At 32.2% G+C, this 24476-nt stretch overlaps 1 pseudogene; it reads right to left on the bottom strand.

Annotated features, from left to right (window-relative positions):
• Positions 1–22041: 22041 nt before the first annotated feature.
• On the bottom strand, positions 22042–23981 carry LOC128176920 (B-box type zinc finger protein ncl-1-like; annotated as a pseudogene).
• Between the last annotated feature and the right edge of the window lie 495 nt (positions 23982–24476).

Below are 24476 nucleotides of genomic sequence, written 5' to 3'. Positions count from 1 at the left end.
AGAAGAAAAATAGGCATAGGGATTACAATGTTAAAAGGCCATCATGCCTTGATTGTTATCTAAGTATCATAGCTCTTCGAAAGAGTTGTCGAGGAATCCCATGTTTGCATTAAAAGCTTGGTTTTGGAGTTTAAGGTCAGTAGCGGGTTTAAAATTTCGCGCCTTCTGCGCAGTGCAATGCGCATGATATGAATTAATGGTTAACATGTCGTAAAACATAGATTAAGAGAAAAGTATTAATTGAGATTTTAAATATAACTACATGTGAATACCCCTAGAAGGTTGCAAGAATACACTTCCGGTTTTTGATAGATTGTCAAATTTTTATACATCGATTTATTGAAAACCGTTCTAATTCAGCATTTGAAAGTACAGAAAGTGAAATTCAGAATGATTTTGATACTGAATGTCAAAATGCAGAAACTAGAAACCGATATAGACTTCACATGTGCCACTCAGAAGTTGCCGACAGATTTGGTTGACATAGATTGTTGTAGATTTTTTTGTTTTGTAAAACTAGGAGTTTTAGCAAAACAATTACTAATAGACAAGTGTAGCGTTTGTAGCAAATGTGTGACAGGAATTTTGTATGTCCAATGTCCAGATTGTGGTTTCATAAGCAAGGTGTACCTTGGCAAGACACATCGCAAAGGGAAATAATGTCAACAGCCGGGGAGCTTTTGATATCAATACCAAGGTTATTACAAGTATAGTTCCATTTCTTAATTAACGATAATATAATTTATAGTCCATTCCAAATTCTCGTTTCCGTCATCTTTTGTCAATTTTCTTAATCATACATTAATCATATCAGTAATCGATAAAAGCCATTTCCATTTTGACATGTACCTGGTACATCTTTTCACTTTAGAAATCGACAGTCGGGAAAACCTTCTTTATTTGGATTTACATGCATAAAAAGGAAGACTCTTTCATGTACCTTATTACCTAAGCAGGGAAAAGATTTTTAGATTTAATATCATATAGGATTGTATATAGCGTTATTAGCCTCGCCCGAAGGCCTGAACACCTGATCTAGGGAACATGAAGTTCAAATTTCGGCATAGGGTTTCCTGTTCCATGCATTTAGTTAACCCTGATGTATTATATATAGCCCATTTTAGGTAGAGGGGTTTATGGAAATCCACATTCAGTTTACATCTCCCGTTGATGATTTAAAATAAAATAAAACATTTACACTAATACCAATATATATTATCCCCGTCCAACGCCATTAACATCTTACCCAGAAAACATGAATTTTACAATTTTGGGGAGGTTTTCATGTACATCATTTGTACATAGTATGCATTCATTTTTTCTGATACTATTGTGGAAGTATTGAAGATTACATAATTTTTAACAATATGGTTCATAAAAAATCCTACCCAAGACATGTCAAAGCGGTTCAAGTTAGTCGGAGACACCCTGTACATTGACGGACAGCTGTAGGACCAGCGTCGTAGGACAAGTGCGGATAATCGGCAATCGTCAAAGCAAGCGCGCAATGGTGTCTCACGTCTACGTAAATATTCTTCTCTCAACGTCAAGTCACAGGAGAGAACTTAGTACAGTGTATATTGTGTTGATTAAATTGCTACGTATGAATTTTAAATAAAAGGTTGCCATATTTCACTGCACGAAAAGTCGCGTTTAATATAATTTTATAGATTCGTTTACCAAATTATATTTCTTGTTTTGAATATAATTTGTGTATAACGTTATATCATATGCAAAATATAATGTCATATACTTGATTGGATTTTATAATAAAGTATAATTAGATTTAATGCGATATACAACAAGAATAATGTAGTTTGATAGAAAAAATTATACGTTTCGTTTAAGAAAATTGACATTCATACGTAAATACATTTATACATTAAGTTTAATAATGTTTCTGCTATTCAGTAAATATATATGATAATTAATATGTCAATAATATCTTATTTTATACGTCAAAATAAATGTTGTTTACGTACTCATTATTGCAAAAAGACAAAATCGTTTATATCAAAGTATCTGATATTATGTTCTGATTTAATCGTGGGAGGGGTTCGAGACGGAAAACACAAAACATCCTAATGATTATTTTTTCAGACACGTATAAGTAGATTTTATACATTATACATGTACAAAAAAGAATAATAATCTTTAGGTTTAATAGAAAAAAATTATAACTATGATAATTTTAGAAATTTGATCTTTATATGTAAATCTGCTTATACTTGAAGTTTAACTAAGTTTGATTTGCATAAAATATATGTGATAATTAATGTGCCATTAATACATCTCATATTTAGAATAAAATATTGTTTACACACTGATACAAACAGACAAAATATTATAAAGCATCCAATATTATTATCTGCTCTAAATTTACATGTACGTTGAAGGGGTTTGGAACGAAAAGAAACCCACTAAATTAATTACTTCAAGGAAATATTTGATTTGTAGTAAAAAAAAGCACAAAGCAAATTAAACAAATATTTGACTATATTGGAGAGGGAGAGAGAGAGAGAGAGAGAGAGAGAGAGAAAGAGAGAGAGAGAGAGATTAACTCTACGCGCATGCGAAACAAATTTAAGCCAATCAAAAATCGAGAGAATTCTGAACCCGCCAAGCTGCGTTGGAGATAACATGCACATGTCGAGCGAAGTAGATCTATCAAGAATTTAGTGCTCTTGAACTGATGAATCATCACATTCGTACATCGACGACATTTTTAGGAACACATCCATTGTCAAGGGAAGAAAAAGTCACCACCATGTCAAGCAGGTAGAGCGTTCTTTAGAAACAAGATGGCGAAACAGTCCCACAACATGACGTCAGTCCTTTGCCTCAACTTCTGTTCTTACATGTAGCAGCACCTTGGAGATAGGCTCGCCGGCCAGTAGTACCAGTTGTTTAATAGGTATGGTGGTGAATTCGGTATCGATAAACACGCTTCCCATCAATTTTATAGTTACTTCCCCCTGTCAACATGATTATTTCCCTTGTAAGAATTACAGTCAACTCGTACCCAAACTGATTTGTAATCAAATAGTTGGATAGTCCGAGTGAAAAACAACTTAAATTACATTATTATGCCCACAGTCATAACTTTTTAATATTGATATTTATTTAAATAAATATTGTCGGGTATGTCATCAAATTACCATATTATCAATATCTACCGGTATAAGTATTTGTACTCACAGATGCTTGGGGATGGGACCACGGTTCGGGACCACCCCCCCCCCCCCCCTTCACATTCACGAGTTATTTTTTCACCATTTGACACCACTACACCGTGTAAAAATAATACGACGACCTATTTTAAAGTCACAAAATGGCATTGCACCCAATTTATCAGTTTATTAATACCTTATGAATTATAGAGACCATCATTTCCAGCCGGTCAGTTCTTTTCAGTTATGAGCCCGTCCTACGATATCGTGGTAGTTATATCATTTTGTCAAAAAATCTATCAATACGAAAATATTTCCAGAAACCTAATGTTATTGTGAGTTTCCTGTATTAAATACCTCAGTGATGTTTAACGTGTCTGTTTACAATGTCTAAAAATATTCCGACGTCAAATGGCAATTTCAGCGCGTGCTAAGTAAACAGAAATACCGTGATACCATAGAACCCGTGATATGATAGGAAACAAGTATAAATAATGGAAGGATTTCCTAGCGAGGTGTCAAATTTTACAAGATGGTGTCTGCTGACATTGCAAATTCTTCGCTTTTTATACCAGTGGTATATATTTGATTTCTACATTGCTTTTGCGTAAATTGTGTTTTTTAAATGTAGTATAAATCAACATAAAGTTAAAAATAAATGATAAAAAAATAACTCGAGAATGGAGGGGGGGGGGGGGCAATGATTAAACACACAAGTTTCAAATTTAATCAATGTTGATTTTAATCTGTCCCAAGTAATTGCTTCCATCACTTTTTTATGATTTTTTATAAAAATACACCTACTCAAACAGAAGTATAGTTGAAAATCGATGAAATGGAAAATATGCAAGGTATCTCCATTCAATGACACATCATTTTTCACTCATAAAAGTTCACAGGAAGGTAAACAAATTTCTATTTGATAATTTGTTGCACATACATAAGCATAAATGTTGTTACTGGCTTGTATATTAATATATATTCAATCATTTATACACATCTAAAATATTTGTAAATTGTATAACACAGGCTTATACTGTAATGTACATGTGGAGCGTATTGAGAGGATTTATCTGAATATCAGCAACTATATAATTGTATGGCCTTGGTATGATATTTTGTGAATGCATACTTTCAGATTGCTGTGCATGATGGATACTCCCATGGAATTTCCATAGGATTGTAGTGAACAATGAAATCTGATGATGGAAACCAAATGTTGAAGTAAAACTTTTTAAAGAATTAATAACTTAGACCACACCAACAAAATTTTTTGTTTGTCAGATCCCGCGCTCTTGTATTTAAATAAAACTTTACAAATAATATTCTAATTTTTGTTGCAATGTTTTATTTTAGATGCAATAAACAGATATTTCCTGTCTATGCAAGATAAAGGAAGGAGAGAGTCGATTCTTTCAAGAAAGGAATGGATTTGTATCAAAGGAAAAAAGGGTATGCCCAATTATATGCACTGCATGTTTTGAGAGTCTAGGCCATATGTTCAAATGTCCCTGTTTACAACTGCCAAAATCATGAACTTGTATTGAGGTTTTAATTAAGGCTTTATTATATACAGTGACTGTTCTATTGATTTGAACTTACCTTTGGGATTAATAAGGTGTTTTGATGTATAAATTGCATTTGCAGATACTTAAGGCAAGAATTAACAGAAATGTAAATACTTGTAATTATGCCCCTTCAGATAAGGGAGGGCATACTGCATTACTGTTGTTGATCGACCGGTCCACCAACAATTTCCTTTAATGCAGAGGTTGCTTCTATTGATATGAAATTTGACATAAGATTCATCATAATAATATTAAGGTTAAGTTTGATTTAGAGTGTAATTGAACAATTTTTGACAGAGTTATGCCCCTTGGATTTGGGAAAATCCCAATTATTTGCTATTTCGTTCATTTCTTTGCTGAGGTCTCCAAGGAAGAAGGGGACAATTGTGTTTCACAAATATCTCTTGTTTTTTTAAATATATAGTCTCATAACTGCAATGGTGTGTGCAGACAAATTTTCATGAAGCACAAACGCCTGTTACTCCTCTTTCAAAGAACAATGATCTAATGCTTAGATGAATTGTCTGAGGAATTTAAAAGAAAAGCCTTAACATTTTACAATGTTGACATTTTAAAGACAATATGTGTATAAACATGTGTGTATTTATGTGTGTATATATGTTGTAGAAAATGGAAGCTATACTATAGACAGGCTGTCAGGCTGTATTTAAACTAAAGACCTCCTGGGATGAGGAGAAAAAGAAACAAGTAGAACCTGTATTTCTTGTCGAGTACTTGATGATGTCATCAGAATATGAAAATGATTGGGAAGATGATACAATATATGAAATCGCATCTCTAAAGTGGCTCTCTGACGAATGTTTAATTGGACACCAAAAGTTCCGCTCTGAAATCCAAATGTTCAAAAAAGCAAAGTATAAGGACCAACAAAGAATTATCTAGAGACAAACCAGAAAATATATGAAATGAACAGAAATGGGCCATTTGAGATTTTTAAAAAAGTTGCTACTGTCATGTATAATTAGCTCACCTGAGCTGAAAGTTATTATATGGTTTTACTGATATGCAAGCATTTTGACATGTACATTGTTGATTGTATAAAATTGTTAACTCCGTCCCATGGACAATTTTTGTTCCTCGTAAGAGGTTCATATTTTGATGTAGATTTATTATCCATGTATAAAGAGTTGTTAAACACTTCTTTGGAACGGCAAAGCTCAATATGTGACATGACTGTAAAATCATTGCGAAGTAGCTTGATGTATTGTTGCAGTATGATGAACCTAAAAATATGCTGGGTATTTTTTTAAATACAGGATCTGATATTACCTGTTCAACTCATACTGTTATATAAAAGAATATTCATTGTGTATTTTTTTATTGTTGAATTTTTTTATGTTGATCAATTACAGATTAATTTTGGCCATTATGATTTTCTATTTTTGGCATATAACCAAATCATACTTTTTTCATCTCAATTTATTTACAAATATGTTTAAGTTTATTTCAAGTAATTAGTGCATCCATCTTTATAGCTTAATAGAACTGAAGACAATACGAGGTTATTTATTTTTAAAAGGAGCTTTGTTGGCAGTAAGTTGCAGATCTTGATACCCAAGTAAGAGAAAGGTGGCGTCTCAGACCGATCCTTTTGCTCTTGCTTGTGGGCGAGTGAGGCTTCCCTGTCAAAGGCTTATATAAGTTTAAAATCATTAATCAAATAATAAACTAAACACATATTTGAGTGATATAAAGTGGTTATTTTAATATTTTATCATAATTTGTTTCTTTTGTTTTAAGTAAAGAGTTAAAGACTAGATTTTTGGTCATTTATTGAGTAAAGAGTAGTTTTTATGAACATGTAGGCAGTTATACAGGACTTTTTGTATGTACATCTTTCAGAGATGTTCCTGAAACTTGGGCGTAGACTAGAAAATTATTTACGGAAAGAAAACAATTTTTTATCTCAAGTTATTTTAATCTACATATTTGTACAAGTTTCACTTATATGATTAATTAGCTCTATAGTGAACAAAAATTTGTTGTTAAAAATATACAGGAGACAATGCAAGAGTATTTTGAAAGGGCTTTGCTGGCAGTAAGTTGCAGATCTTGATACCCAAGTAAGAGAAAGGTGGTGTCTCAGACCGATCCTTTTGCTCTTGCTTGTGGGCGAGTGAGGCTTCCCTGTCAGTTTTCTATTGATGCAAGGAATAAACAAACAAGACTTGATAAGACATTTCCGAGTAAAATAATGGGCAACTGTTTTCTTTTTATGATAAGTAAAATTGAGTTGAATATTTATAGTGTCATAACTATATTTTACATTCTGTGCATGCATTTGCCAGATGTTATTTCAGACCTTAATGGGAAAGACTAGAAGAACTTTTATTGAAAGTGAATTTTAAGCAGGAGACCATGAAAGAGTATTTTGAAAGGGCTTTGCTGGCAGTAAGTTGCAGATCTTGATACCCAAGTAAGAGAAAGGTGGTGTCTCAGACCGATCCTTTTGCTCTTGCTTGTGGGCGAGTGAGGCTTCCCTGTCAGTTTTCTATTGATGCAAGGAATAAACAAACAAGACTTAATGAGACATTTTTGAGAAAAAAAATCGTGCAACTTTGTTTCCTTTTTATGAAAAGTAAAATCGAGTTGAATTTTTATAGTGTCATAACTGTTTTACATTTTGTACATGCATAAGCCAGATCTTATTCCAGACCTTATTAGGATAGACTAGAAGAATTTTATTGAATTTCCATGATTTAAATTTGCCATTTCGCCAAATCTTGATAATCAATCATTGTTTGCATCGAAAGTTTGTGTAAATTAAAATTACTTATATACATTCCAAAATGTTAACTTAATAGTCTGGTCATCAGAATATGCATTTTTCTTTTCTGTATAATAAATTTTCAATATTATAATGTAAACCCTAAAGAATTTTTTTTAAAATCATGTGAAGTGTTTAAAATTAGAGATCAGAGATGCACATGTACATCATTATAATTGAACACAATTTGTTCATTCAATTTAGTATAATTTGGTATTTGTATGCATCATATATAGAGGTTTTTTTTTTCAACGCTATTACATATAATATGATTGTTAATAAATATCTGTGGTTTTCATGGAGACTCATGGAGAATCTATTTGCAGTAATGAACTATAGAGTGTGTATGTAGTATGTATATTTCTATGAAAACATGCTATTTTGAAAGTACACCATGTCATGAACATGTACTTGGAAAGAGAATTTGTGTTTACATGTGTATGTATTTTAGTGACCAGTAAATAAGTAACAAAATTTGATGACTTCAACATTGTCAACTTTCAACAATTGCTTTTCTTTATCCACATGCATTATATTGGAAAATTGACTTTGTCTTGTAATTTATGTTGTATATGAAAAATACGCAAGTTAAACTAGAATTTGTTATTTGCAGACCATGCAGCAATTTCTATGGGTCTGTTTCAGCTGTATTTTTTTTATCTACTAGCCCATATAGATTCCATTATTTTCATTTAATGTGTATTAGCCTGCATTTGCTGAAGTCAAATGTGCATTTTACAATTCCAAATTTGGACATTTTACTTAAGTATTTTTTTAAGAACTTTATCAGCAATTGTAATGGCATCAATTCCATATGTATCTGATCATGACGTATATATTGTAATTTTCTAAATTGTGACACTTATGCTTAAAACTTTGAAATATTTTGCTATATAAGAATACATGTAAAACAATTTTTTTACATCATTGAGACTTTTAACATGCAATAAAATCGAATCTTAAGTGGACTTTTGTGTGATTTTAATTTTCAAAAATGATAGCAAAAACAATTTCAAAGAAAACAACTGGATGTTTAAAGTTATAGATAGATGTATGCGGTGGTATAATTATTTAATTAAACGAAAATAATAATGACGTAAAATATATACAATTCCAGTTTATATTGGCAGGTTTAATCAAAATATTCTCGTTGCATAAACAAGAGGTATAATGTAAGTTGATAAAAGCGTTTATTTGAATGTATTAGGAAGTTTAAGACATCCGTATATAATTTAATTTTTGACAGTTTACTAATGTAAAATGTAAATTAAACGAGAACAAATAATGAATTAAAATTCAACATTAAATTTTATTAACCAAACAAATTTAATATATCCATTAAACTTAATTTTTTGAGCATGTTTAATGAAAAGTATACGTTTTATATACAAGAGGTATAATATTAGTTTACGGAACACTTAAATCTGTACGTATGAGTAAGTTTACAATTTTTCCAACATTATTAAATTTGTTCTTTTACGGAACCCAGTAAACTCATATTAAATGCTAATTATTTTTAAACGTTTTCGGGCACACAATATGTAATACTACATACTTAAATTTTAAGTAATCGTAACGTTTAAATTGCATTTAAGGTGAAATTAAACGCGAGTTTTCGTGCAGTGTTTGACACGCTGGATCAAAATACATTTTCATTGAATTTCTAAAAATGTTTTATCATAATGGTCTTTTGATGCGTAGCCTCAAAGTGCAAGTTTGTCAACCGAAAAAGCAGTCATCGGAAATCTTCAACACGTTCTTGTGGTCGTTATTTAATTTTAAATATTGCTGCGTCATGGTCAATTAAAAAAGACAAAATTACCTTATTTATCTCTACCAATATCTTAGTTATCTTTTCCCCATCATTTATTCTTTTTCAAATCTATTTCTGGATGTGTGTTAAAATTAACAGAATATAGAACCTATTGAAAACTCACAAAGCAGTGTTTTATTTATAGATATTTCAGTGATGTGTATAGAAAAAATTTTAACATTAAAATAATCAAGTTTTTCCCATACATTTCAAAGCTGTTCACTACCCTTATTTCATACTTGCAAAGATGAATTTACAATAGACTACTATGAAAAGTGAAATTTCGATGCTACAGCTGTAAGATTTAAACTTCATGCTAAAATATGGTATACAGGGTGTATATGCTGCTAAAGACATATTTAAAGGAGGTTTATTTTTGTTGACTTAATTATGACGAAAAATCGGGTTTATCATTGGTTTATCATTATTCAATGAAATGTCGTATGTTGGTGTTTTCTGATTTATTTTTTAATTCTGGGATGTACGAGGGTTGTTCGGAAATTATTGAGACATTTTCTCTTATTCTTTTAGTAAAAAAGATAAACTCTTGAAATTTTACTAAAACTTAAATCAGGATAAAGTTTATCAATGTGAAAAGTTTCTTGTTCATGGCATGAATAGATCATTCCTAGTAGGCTGACCAACGTGCCTTCGTCCTGTAACCCGGCGCAACCGCAAACTTTTCGCAACGTCATTTTAACGCTTCTTATTGCTCCCGTGTTTTTAACACCTTACAAACGAACTGAAATAAGAATTATTCTTTATTTCTCATCTTTTATTTTAATTTCAAGATGTCATTATTTTCATTTTCTCTCATTCTTGTTTTTTTTAGAGAAAAAATCGAGTTATTTTTACCTGAAAGTCTAATTACTGTGAATGTCTCCTGCAGTCATGTTTTACATATTTTAGAACTGTTGACAACAGTTAGTGTGTCAAAAGTTGTTTATTAATCCCTTTGGCCTAATTCTAGTTAAACAATCAGTGAAAAAAATATGATTAACTGAAGTTCTATACCTTGTCTTGTCATCGTATAGTTTTTTTTTTTACGCAATTGCGTGGCTTTTAAAGGTCTTCTTCTGAGATTTCCACCAGTTTAATGGTTTTTGTCGCGCCGCCTTGACGTCAAAATTCAATGTAAAGTCGTTGTCAGATTTTTATTGATTGGTAAATATATGTGTACCATATCCGTATTTCAACTCGAACATCAGTAAAACTTAATCAACAGTTAGTCGCAAAGAATAGCAAAATGAACATTTTTAATTTGATTTCTTTTATCATTAACTGTAAGTCTACGGACACTTATAAAGTAGATGTTTAAGTTGTTAAATCTCCGACTTCATGGCTGCGCCGGGTACCCCGACTACCGACTTGTTTATCTACTGTCGTAAACAAAATATTTAATATTCTTTTAATATCACTTTGTTTTATTATTTGTTGGTGTTTCTTCAGTGTCTATGCCAATTTTCACCATAATTCGTCACTTAGAAAAGAAAATAATCGATTTGTCTCAATAATTTCCGAACAACCCTCGTATGTAAAATGTGGTGTCTATCAAAAAGTATTTTACACAAAAATTAACATAATTTTTTAATTCAATGAATATAAAATAACAATTATAATAAGTAAAAATGTCCCATAAAAAAGAATTACAAAATTAAGAAATGAGTTCGTTGTGATTTTCAAAAGTCCACAAAATTTGATAATAAGGAAACGGGAGACGCATAATCCACTTTCATAATATATGTGCAAATTTCTGTAATTCATTAAACACATTCGTATTCGACAGATGGGAAAGTACAGAATATATATATATATAATATTCATCGCATATGGAACAAGGTATAAAATTGAAAAGGACTATGTGCGGCATGGTCAAATATCTGCGACCGATTTCAACCAATTTTTAAATAGTATCGTATGAAAATAAAATCTTCACAAATCATTGTATACAGGATGCCTATGACCAAAATCCTGATTTTGGTCATCATTGCTCATTCACTGTTTATCTATGACGTCACCTTAATGACCTAATTCCTGCAAATTTGCAAAAAAGGAAAATATTTTCATTTTGTAGATTTATTTTTTAAATTAATTTTGCTAGAATTAATTACCTAACAACGACGCAGATAGCGTATAATTATGAGGAATTAATTGCCAATTAAAAAGTCATTAAGCTACCTTTTCTACAAAATTCGTGAAAAATAAAAGTATAAAGACAATATTTGCCACAATTCCCGCAATGCCTCTTCAAAATGTGAACGAAACAAGAAAATCACAAAGAAAAACTAGATGCTGTCATTAGACAGTAATACCCGCACCATGTGTTTGCCCCTAAATAACACTGTTTTATACCAGTTTAATTAAAAATGAAGGCTAAATGCAAACTCCGGTAATACATTTAAAAATTATAATTTTCATAACTGAAGGATGAGATCCCTGCCCATATGATAATACACATCGTGACATGAGCAGCACTTTATGTGCAATTTGGGGTAGAACTGTTTGCAGTGAATTTTCAGTTAATCAATAATCTTAACATTTTATGTCATAGGAAGTATAATGGTCTATATAATTATTACAAACAAAATTAAATTATGCCCCCTCCCCGTGGCGGTTGCCGGTTTTAGATTTGCTTCTGTGTGCCTACATGAACATCATCGTGTGCACAGATTTAGAGAAGGGGTGGGAGTGAGGGGTCCAGACCCCCCTCCCCATGAAAATTCGTAAATTACCAAAAATACACCTTGGACCCCAATGCTCTTACAGACATGTAAACGCTCTAACCCATTGCGCTTCAATGTTAGGTAACATTATTTGGGGGGTAAATATTTAATCAATAGTCAACATACTTTATTGTTTATCTCAATAGGAAGTATACATGTACATCACAATATGCAGGTGTCCTGCACCACCTTAAAGCTGTTATTTACCTAATAAAATAGTGCAAGTGGATTTGAAGAATAGGTCATAAAAATACATGCATGTTACAAATGACTGATCTTTGTCTGAAGTTACGTACACAACACAGGTTTGCATGTCTCATTAGCGGGTACTAGTTTTACCCAGCTCTTCGATTAGATGGGTTCACGTGTATACATACATGGGTGTTGCTAAAACGCGGAACGGAAAACGGAACAGAAGGAAAACGGAAAATCTTATCTAATGTTATTTACCTCATAGATTTGTTAAGTATGCTAAAACGATATACTTTATGTACCTTTTTAATTTTTTTTGAAAGACTAGCAATATTAGATTATTTATTCAAGAATATTTATTTCCTCAAAATTAACAGTACATGCATTGACCACTATATTCTGTCCCAAAATATCCTCGATTCACTTTTTGCTGTATATTTTTATATACCTCAGGGTTCAAGCGATTCTCTTTTAGAAGCATTAAACATTCTCATTATTCTTTCTTTAAAACGTCCTCTCTAGCTTATCAGCTGGTATAAATACACGGCTAAAAATAAAGAAGTCTACGGGGTTTTGCATTTTAAGAGACCCGGATGATGGTGTTGAAAAATTATGCAAGGTCTTCTGAGTGACTTCCAAATGGAGAAAAGATGACAACATTTTCCATTATAAATCGTCCAAATGTGCTGCATGAATATTTTGGGATCGACAGACTATAGTCCCAATATATAATCGGAAAATCAAACCAGGCAACGTCTGGAGCTCTCTATTCGGATCATATGTATATAGCTGCTGGAATAAACAACTGCATGCTTTGTAATGCAAACGTAAACAAAATTGCATTGCTAAAAATACTAGTTTCACAAATTACTAGTTTCACAAATTACCGGGTATTTTAATGTTTACTGTATTTTAATTTTTTAATGTCGTCAGTCCTACAGTTTTTTTCTTCCATCTCAATGATACTGTATCGTCTGTATGATAAAAGATCGTCTAGAACACCGAAAATTCAATTTTGATGTAAGTATATACATGTACATCATATTTGAAAATAATATAAAAATACTCAAAACGCGCATAAAACGCTTTCACTAACTGCGTACGTTACGCTAATATGCCAGCAATACCATATAAGAGAAATAAGTAAAAAGTTATAGCTAATTTGCTCGTTTAATCATGTTAATGTTTCACAATTCGTATACATTTGATTTTTCCGTTTCGTACTCAACTAAAGCCGAATGAATACAATGCTACTATAATTGATAGACATTCATATGAATATTAATAAGATAGCAACATGTTGATAATCATTCATTAGATATAAATAAAAGATACAAAGTAAATCGTTTCTGGCCAGTCTATACCCTTTTTAAGGGATAAACGTGATGATATTTTCCATTCCGTTCCGTTTTCCGTTCCGCGTTTTAGCAACACCCATACATACATGTCTGTGTTTTCCGTATGCAGAAAAGGATTACAGTAGTTAAGATCAGCTAAAGGAATTCATTATTGTGTTTTAATTGGATTATCATTATGATGTTGACCAATATAGGTAAGCATAATACATGTAGTAGCAGTAGCACAATATAATAAGATGCCAGCATGGGATTCCTGCCAGCATACATACACATGTATATAAGTTCTACTTTCACTTTCTAAATGTAATCTCCCTTTGACAGCATACTGTATCATCATCTTTTAATATTTAAATAAGCTTATCATCGTTACCTATCCTATCGCATTTGTAAAGTTTCTGTCATTTTAGTTGCAAAAGTTATTTTTTTCATTTGTCAGACTGCATGCACTGTTGAGTTGACCCCATATTGACCCTGTATAAACAATTTCTTATTAAATTTGTGTATTTCATATGTAAGTAAGTGTAGACACTTATATTTTTTATATGAGTAATAATAGGAAGGAAGGAGTATTTCTTTCTTAATGTATTATAATGCATCAAATACAATGTAGGTCATGACCTTATGGGACTGTTCTGACCCCACGAAACAGGAAAATACAAAATATCTTCTAAAGTCATTATGATGCATCAACTGGTGTAAAGTACATTAATGACCCCCAGGTGTTGTCTTTAACCCCCCCCCCCCCCCCCCCCCCCCCCCGCCTTTATGAAATAGGAAATGATATGATACACTGTATATTTTGCTAACTTCTGAGATCTGAGATCCTCATCCCTAAACCGTTTAATTTATTTTTGCTCTTTGTGTCATTGCGCGTAAAATTGTATTGTAAGATTATGCCCCCTTGGAGACACCCTGACATTTTAGAACTAGAAATAATAATGTATTTTATCTTATTCATATGTTATACAGTAGTGTTTGATCCATGTGGGTAATTCCTAGCCTAATGATGTCACTGCTTTGTTTAGGAGACTTTACAATTGCCCCAAATAGGTGAATACACATGGCAGTGATGCATATAACATTTTGTTTATAAATCTTAAAAATTGAATTAAGCAATTTCCAAAATGTTAATGTGAATCACGAGAGAAAAAGCAATCAAGAAATGATTTAAAATTTGCTACTGTACACATGTAAGAATGTATTAAGAAGACTGAATCTTTATAAGCAGGTTAGATTGGGGGGGGGGGGGGATGAATGTGGAGTATAAACATTTATAATTTGAATCATTTATTGTTATTAATTAATTTTAACTTGTCAATGAATACTACTTATTGATCCCAAGGTAGAAATATGACCTCTGATCGTATCTCAATAGATCATTTGTCAATTATGCAAGGTGTAATGTAATTTTTTTTAAGAATAACATTTTTTACCAGTTTATAAAAGTTTTTAGACACCCAAATTATATTTTAATTTTAATAGATTATTTGACAAGGAAGGGGGGGGGGGGGGGAGAGAGAGAACAGTTTATATTTGAGTTTGTTTGGGAGTGGGGGTTCCAAGTCATATATTTGACAATTTTTTAATGTAATTTAAATAAGACTAAGCCATACTACAGTCATGAACATGAATAGTATAGAACAAAACACAAACTAATACATGTACATGTATATATACATAGGAAGTATTACAAAACAGATGATTGATCTATATCTGGGTTCTTAAATTGAATCATATATCATGTACATATTATATTATTGTTTCTTGGTTCAAGGCATTTAAGATGGTATGTAGGTCATGATCCCAAGTGCTCTTCCTGAAATTATCAAATATCATAAAAACCATTGAGATCCCCACCTTAATCCAAAGATATTATTCCTCCTTAGGTCATGCAGGCGCATCAGATCATTATGGCATGTAAGTCATGACCCTAAGGGGTCATCCTGACCCCCTTAGAATCAGAAATTGTCAATTATTTTTAAATTATTGATGTTTGATGATCCTATCTCTATTTAATCTTTATTAATTATTAAGTCTCCTGAATGAAGTTTGGAGACTTATTGTTTTTGTACGGTTCTTAATACATGTATATATTCTTCATCTTCTTTTTCTTCTTTCCCGCTCTGAACTTGTTTCTCAGAGATGGCTGAACATAATTGTACAAAACTCTAGAATATGATAGGCCTGCAAATCTAGTTGTGCACCCTGGTTTGATTTTTCTCATTTTGGGTTAGACAACCACTTTTCGGGGGGGGGGGGGGGGGGGGAGGGGGGTGTCAAAAGGGTGTGGGGTCTAACATTGAACCTTGTAAAAAGAATCATAGACTCTATTGTAAATGGTAACTTGAAAACGGACAAAGATAATAATATAGGGTTTTCATAATCATATATTGGCTGTTACTGGCAATATATAGGGTTTATTAGATCTGACCCCTGGGGTCATCCCCACCCCCCAGGAATTTGAAATTACCATATATCTCAGAAACTGTTATAATCATGACCCCTAAACCATATATATTCATGTTTCTGATGTCAAGGGGCATCAAATGTCATGTAGGTCATGGGCCCTGTGGGTGGTCCTGACGCCCTCAAACAGCAAGTCCCTTAATATCTTCAAAACAGTTGAGATCCCCACCCTTAAACCATATATATTCTTGTACCTTGTGTCAAGGGGCATCAAACGGTATGTAGGTCATGGGCCCCGGGGGTTGTCATGACCCCCCTTGAACAGGAAGTGCACGAATATCTCGAAAACGGTTGAGATCCCCACCCCTTAACCATATATATTCTTGATCCTTAAAGGGCATCAAAAGGTATGTACCGGTAGGTAATGGGCCTCAGGGTTAAATTTAATTTTTCAAAACCGTAATGCACATCTATGGAACAGTTCCTTTCATATCCCAAGATATGATGTGTCTATCCATTAAATCATAAAAGGAGTTCTAGGATCTATGTTTTTTTTTAAGTGATAAACGTCAATTTTCTGCTACATTTTGACTCCCTGGATGAAATTTAAATTTTGAAAACCTTACTGCACATCTATAGAACAGTCCCTATCATATCCCAAGATATGATTGTCTATCCATTAAATCATAAGAGGAGCTCTTGGATCAATTTTTGATTTTTTAGTGATAAACGTCAATTTTCTGCTACTATTTGACTCCCAGGATGAAATTTAAAATTTTAAAACCTTATTGCACATCTATAGGACAGCCCCAATTATATCCCAATAGATGATGTAGCTACTCCAAAAGTTGTAAGAGGAGTTCTGGGAACCATATTTTTTTTGCCAAAAAACGTCATTTTTTGTTGCCCACTGATCCCCTTAATTAAAAAAAAAATTCTGGAACCTGATCATGCCTCAATATGACACCCCCAATCATATTCTAGAAGATCATTTGGCTACTGCTTAAAAAAAATGACGTTTTTTAAACCAGTTTTTTTGTAAAAAAACGTCATTTTTTAGCCATTAAATGACCCCCAGGAAAAAATTGAAAATTCCGAAACCTTATTGCGCATCTATAGGATACCCTAAAACATATTCCAAAACATGATTTGTCTACTTTTGAAAATGTAGGAGGAGTTCGAGGAAGAAGGTTTTTTGTGAAAAAACGTCATTTTTTACCAATTATTTGACCCCCAGGACTAACAGAGAATTTTTGAAACTTTTTTACAAAACAACATGATACCCCAAATCAAACTCCAAGAGTTCAGTTTGCTGGTTTATAAGATGTAAGAGCAGTTTGAGAAAGTAAAACGTGACAGACGGACGGACGGACGGACGGACGGACGGACAGACGGACGGACGGACGGAACAGGGTAACAACAATATACCCGAACTTTCTTTAGAAAGTGCGGGTATAACCAGAGAATTTCTTTTAGAAACAAAATATCAAGAAATGCTAAACATAAACTAAGAAATTAAGGGAAATAAACAGAACTTTCTTCAGTATGAACAGTTTCCAAAAACTATATACCATATACACATACAACCATCGAGGTCAATGTACCAGTGAAAAGGGCAGAACCGTCATAATTTCGAAAAATTATAAGATTTGAATTATCCTACGTAATGCGATGATGTTACAGATCAAAGAAAGATTTATGAAGGCCATAAATTTAATTAAAACAAATTAGATTGATTCATCAGATGATTCTGACGAAGAGAAGCAAACGCTCATGGAAATATTTATAAGAGATCCATGGGCCATATAACACATCTGAGCAACAATATACTTAGTAGTCCATCTTTAAATTTGATTTAACACATTACTGCCTCAAACTTAGATCTCTCAAATGTTTTAATGAAAAGGAAACTATTACTTAAATGTATTACTCTAAATTACTAAGACAATTTTAAGGGATATTCGAGATTGTCAGCGGGGTCTGAAGCATAATTCTTGGGAATTTTTTTTATGTTAATAAAAAAATATGAACTTTCCGGGGGGAGAGGGTCCATATATATTGGCTTAGAATATAATCATTATTGAAGAATTAAAAGTATTTAAAATGCTAAGATATTTCTCTTTGATGCTTTGAAAATAAAGTTTAAGTTAAAATAAGATATTCAGCAGCTGTTAACTAATAACCAAGTAAATACGTTTTTCTTTTGCTTTATCCATAGTTTACTATACTGGAAAACGATGCTTTTTAGTGGCATTTTAACCCATAAGGTCAAAATATTACATTTCTAAAATTATTTATATTGCAGATAATGTTAATTTTGAATTAATACACAAGAGAAAAATGTAACACTACAACTGGATTTTTAAAAGGTTAGAAAAAGCCAAGACACACTCAATTGTACTTGACCTCATTTAATATTGCAGGAATTTTTTTTCAACAAAAATTATTTTCCCAAAAACTTATAAAAGTATCCGCAGCACCTTGTGAACGATGAACCCCAAAGCTTAGTCTCTTTTGTCAAGGGACCTTATTAATGTCGATACGTGTGACAAATTAAAACAAATGGGATTTGCATAAACAGTTGCATTGATGGCTATTCTAGGAATTTTCATCATGCTATGAAGCAACTTTTTCGAGTTACTGGCCTCAAATTGTTACAGGACATTTCATTTACGAAAAAATTAAAAGTCTCAGAAAAGGGGAGATCGTGGAACAGAATATAAGGATATTTGCATTCTATATTGTCAACTCGAGTTATAGAGTTCATTACAAATTGTTCAACGTTTTCTATAATCTGCAGAAACGAGTGCTTATTTCACAAGAACACATCAACTGACTACGAGATGCATGAGTTAATCAAACACATGCTGGAAAAGAATGCCCTAAAATCGCCCGAGTCTATGGAAGATGCCTTTGATTTATATGTTACACTGCTTCAAATAACAAAAAACGAAAATCATAATCTGTAGATGCATACATAAATGTATAATGTCCCTTATGAATTTGTTTTTGTGTTAAAACAGTTAAAGCATTCCAACTTTCAAATTGAGTGTCGCATCTTTCCAATAAAATAAAAAAAACCCTATCATTATTTAATTTGACGTTGTACGTCACTTGCATTAGTAGATATCAGTTTCCAAGATGTTAACGTTCAGCATATCGCACGCTCTGAAAATACTTTTCGCCGCTTTTATTTTTTCAGGTTGTTACTGACAATATGCGTAAATATTTTGGGTTGTTGCTAATCTAATAAATGAAGAAAAATAAAGTTCTCAGGACTAATTGACGGTTTAAGATTGAGATTTAATACAGAATATAAAACACGATCGCCAGACATTGATGAAAAATATATGAAAAATGTATTGCCTTTGCAAAAAAAAAAAAAATTATCATTATAATATAATAGGTAAATGTATTTGAACTATGAAGCACCTCGTAATACTAATTGTCTTTTAATCACATATTTGAAATTGAATAGGTGGTATTGCCTTTACAGAAAATAAAATCATATATTTAAATAAATGATATTACTTACTAACATTCAAACTGAATGAGTGATATCAAGTTTTCAAATACGTGATATCCCCTATTCAAATAAGTGAGTGCACCAAATCAAAGATGAGTAGATGATAACACGTATTCTAATAAATGATTTCACTATTTGAAAAGGCGATATTACCAACTCAAATTGGTAATATAACTTTATTACAATAAATACCAAATCAATCCGACATCTTAAATAAACAGTTTCACTTTAATTTATCAATGTTTTAAAAGCATTATGGGCGACAGTTTCACAATGTGTAAAATCATGTACGAATTTATTTTATTAGATAATTTAAATTCGGTTTTTAAGAAAAAATATGAAAGATCATTAGAAGAAGAGGAGAGACCACGACGTGAAAAGCAGGAAACGTCCAACAAAACATGCACCCTTGATGGACATACTAACGGATGGTTGTGGTATATAATATTAAGATTGTCGTAACATGAGAAACATCTTCTTTTGGTTTGAATTAAAGAAGTCGTGTTCAAATCAAAGAGTTTTGTATTTAAATTGCGATTTAACCCAATAACTCTTGCGATTAAACGAAATGATAGTTGCTTCTAAACGAAATAATTTTTTGCGATTAAACACTTTAAATATTGTGCAAAAACTTGCGTTAAAACGCTATCTTTAGCATTTAAACGCAAAACACATTGCGATGAGATACGTTAAAGATTGCGTTTAAACGCAATAGCTATTGCCTTTACACGCAATGGAAATTATTTTTTTTAACTGAACTTGCCTCAATGACTTTGGTAATTAGGGGCACCGAAATGTGATCATTGGGACACCGGGCTTACAGTAATCTAGTTAAAATAGAAAAGATGTAAGCATTTGATTTTTTCATGATATACAAATATATAAGCATTAATATGCGTGTTGGATTTTTGAATACATTAACTCAGCTTATTTTTTGAAAGAAATTCCAAGCGACTGTCATGCACCAAGTATTGGCATATTTTGATTCGGATAACATCCATTCAAATAACCCTTCTCCTCTTACGACATTCACAAGCACAGTCCTGACTTCCCTTTTTCACAATCGTAGTAGTAGTACCTTAATCTTACTCGACTGTTTATGGTAAGATAAACAAGTTGTTAGAGCTTGTATCGAACTATTTGTTTATCACTAATATAAAGATAATCTAAAAAAATATCATTGAGACCTCCCTGAAAAACTAGTATTAATTGAAATACATGTACACACATTCAAACAGATATAAGCTAATAAAGAAGCGTTTTACTATATTTAAAACAACTAATGAGTAATGAAATAACCTTCAAAAGGTGTTCTCAGCGAAAAGAAATTTTTAAGGAATTTCTTTAATACGTAATTTTCACGGTAATAATATTTTCTTTAAAACAATGTGTTTCAAACAACTTCTGAAATGAAATTTAAAAAATAAGGAAGAGTGTTACAGTATTTTAAATAATGGATGAGTAATGAAATGACCTTCGAAAAGATATTCTCAGCTGCAAAAAAAAAGTCTTGTACTTTTCTGTAATATATAAGGTGCACGTGTGAAAGAAGTCCGTCGAACACAGCATAAAACATGACAAATTGTGCTGTTTGATTTAAATTCACTGCTAAGTTCTGTACCGATGGAGGGTTTAATTCGTGTTGTGTCTATTTTCTTTCTTCTTTATGCATATTCTGAAGCTGTTAGCTGGGCTGTAAGAGGAAATGGTAATTCTGTTGCGTTTAGAGATATTACAAAAAGTTGATCGACAAAAAGATAGTCATAAATATTTTTATTAAAAACGCATCTCTTGAATTATATTTTCTTTAAGCATTTAATATTGCACAATCAAATTGTAATAAAAAAACCTTAAAATATAATGCATTCAAATGTATACATTATAACGAAAACATTCTATGATTTAATAGTATATGCTTTATTTAATAGTATATGCTTTATACGGTGTGTATTTTTTTTATTGCTTTTTGTGGTTTAGGCACTGTGGTCATTATGGAAAAATAACTCTGTTACCGGGTCAGAGTTATGAAAATACAACTAGGATGTACTGTTATCAATGCCTATGTTCTGGGGATGGAGACAATTTACGTTGTTGCGGGTGAGTGAAAAGTAACGAGTACATTTTTAAATAATATTAATCACAAGTTGATAAAAATTGATTACCAACATTAAAGCATTATGAGCTGCAAATTTCATGATGAATTTTTTTTTTAACGATAACGATTATTTTAATGATATTTTCTACAAATATGACAAAAATATCATGGTTTTTAAATTCTTATTCGCCAAATTTTTGTAAAAAAAGGCCGTTAAGAAGCCTTAATTGGAACAAAATTGAATTATTGTGTTTTATATATATATATATATATATATATATATATATATATATATATATATATATATATATATATATATATATACATATTTGTAATACATTCGCAAAGGGTTGTTAATATTGTTTTTTTTATCTACTTAAGTTTTGGTATGTTATATCTGGTTTATTCATATCCTGAATAAAGTCGTTTGCACGTCGTATTCAAGCAAATATTAACTTAGTATTCATAATGTAAAGGTCACATTAAGTCCTCAAACAAAAATATATACAACGCAAAGTACTGATTAAAATCCTAAATCTAAGATATGGGGCACTGACATTCTTTTTTAACATTATACACATTTACACGATTGCATGTTTACATGTAACAAAGATGTACATAAGCACAATTTCTGTACATTTCATTTACACCAATTATGTATGTTTATTTTGTGCAACACAGTTTGTTTGCATATAATTTTGTATTTTCTTCATTTTACCGTTGTAGTGTTCAGCCACAAAGAGGTTGTCTCTGGTGTCCACACATAAACCTCATGGACGGTGTAAACTACATATGTAAAAGTAGCGGAGGAACTGTCCGTCCTGATCCAAGATGTGGATACTTTTGTTGTAATAGTCTGCTGTTAGGATCCGACTAAGGCTGTCTCCAGTGATACCGCGTGGATAGAATGATCCCCTGTTATTGAAAAAACCATTGTAGGTAAAGCGGAGTTTTCCGGCCTGATTGACCACCACAACTCTATGGGCTTTGCAGTCTGTCACACAGATATCTAGATTCCTGTTCTCGATGATGTATTTTGTGCGATAGCCAGATGAATAGATCTTTTTTCCTTCTTCATATGAATAGAGAGGTTGTCCTTTGTCATTATACTGAATACTTTGTTTTTCTTTGGCGCCAGAGTAACGCGCAACTTTTGTTTGTTTATTTTCATCATTGTTCAAGATAACCAGAAGGTCACCAGAGGAGGTAATACAGACACTTTGAGGTCTCCACTCTTTTAGTTTGATGAACGTCTTTGTCTTCTTTTTTTTTTATTCACTTTCTTCACAGTTCTATCCTCGTAATTAGAATAAACTAATTTCCCGCGCCTTGTTACCGCTATGTCCTGCGGAATGTTACTTGGATTAATTTTGTTTGATTTCAATAGTTCCCCCCGGAGGTTATAGCGTCTCATAATGTTGTCCTCACCACAAGTCCATATTTTCTCATCACTGAGACAGGACACACTGCGTAGATTCCATTTTCAACAGTCGGTGTTTATATCTGTGATGATCCATGGAGCATCAGTGAACGGTCTGCCTGGGGAAAAGGACTCGGCAGCTAGGGAATCCAATGAACAATCACTTTCTTCTGTTTTGATAGATAACGCTGACAGAGAACCAAACTGTTGGTTTAGCTGTTCTTTGCTAATTTTGTGAGGGTTAAACATGGTAAGGAAACTGTAAGCTTAGTAAGCTCAGTTTTGAATTCAGCATTTCTAGATTGGTAGGCAGAGACACTACTGACATCATTTGAGTTCAGTAACTTTTCCAAATAAGCAATTCTTTGTTTGATTTCAGATTTGGTGCGGTTGATTCCATTTTTTTGTTTTCGTAAGACATACTTGTGATTTAGTTCCATCTCATGAAGATCAGATTTCAGTTTTTGAATAATTGTATTTATTTCTTCGACAAAGCGTTTCCCATGTTGGTCGATTTCTTGTGTCAAATTTTGTGAGTTTATATTCATATCCGTCTGTTGATCTAGGATGTAAGATTCAATCTTTCCGTATTCAGGGTAAATGGTTTTCTTTAGCTCTTCTAGATCTTTTAGAATGGAATGACATTTTTCATGGTTTCAATAGATCTTTGACCTTGTTGTTCTTCAGAGGAAGCACATGTTGCACAATTAAGAAAAGCAAATGAGGAATGCTTTTGGCATTTAGGAGTAGATACTTTTTTCCCAAATGGCACCACATTGTGATCTTTGGATTGATCTGAGAGATGTTTTCCCACACAATCATTACACAGTTGTATGTCACAAATCTCACAGTACATAGGGGTGGATGTGGTCTCACAGAGATGGCATCGTAGCACACCCGTGGCCCAGCTGCGGGAATCCATGCTCAGACACCTTGAAGGGAAGTTTTTATTAAAATTCTGAAACAGAAATATCTGATTGACACACACACACACACACACACAAATAGTGCAGCTGATTTTTTGAAGGTATATAGTGCTTTGAAAAGATATGGGTTGACACGTCATAGATTTAAAGGTTTCTTGCAACTTTGCCAACATTTTGAAACTCTTAATTTGATCCCACCTGACCAGCATAAAAATGTTTATATGTGAATTAGGGCCGATTTTTAAAAATTTTACGACCAATTTTATGCAGAGCTGATCTCAGAAACTATCAGAGATATGACTGCGACATTTTCAGGATAGGTAGTCTGTATTTTGAAGTTTTGTGTCACAATTTTTGTACGTTTTCGTCTTCGTCGTATTATCAGTTGATAATTTGTTAAGAAATATATAACAAAAGTGGTAGAGAATTAAAAATTCTTTCCTACAAAATCATGAAAAAAGGGCTGTCCTCTTTAATTAGGGACCAAGACA

This window comes from Crassostrea angulata, chromosome 3 (assembly GCF_025612915.1).
Source record: "Crassostrea angulata isolate pt1a10 chromosome 3, ASM2561291v2, whole genome shotgun sequence".
NCBI lineage: Eukaryota > Metazoa > Mollusca > Bivalvia > Ostreida > Ostreidae > Magallana > Magallana angulata.
The sequence above is the reverse complement of the archived record's forward strand: the minus strand, read 5'-3'. Positions and strand labels throughout refer to the sequence as shown.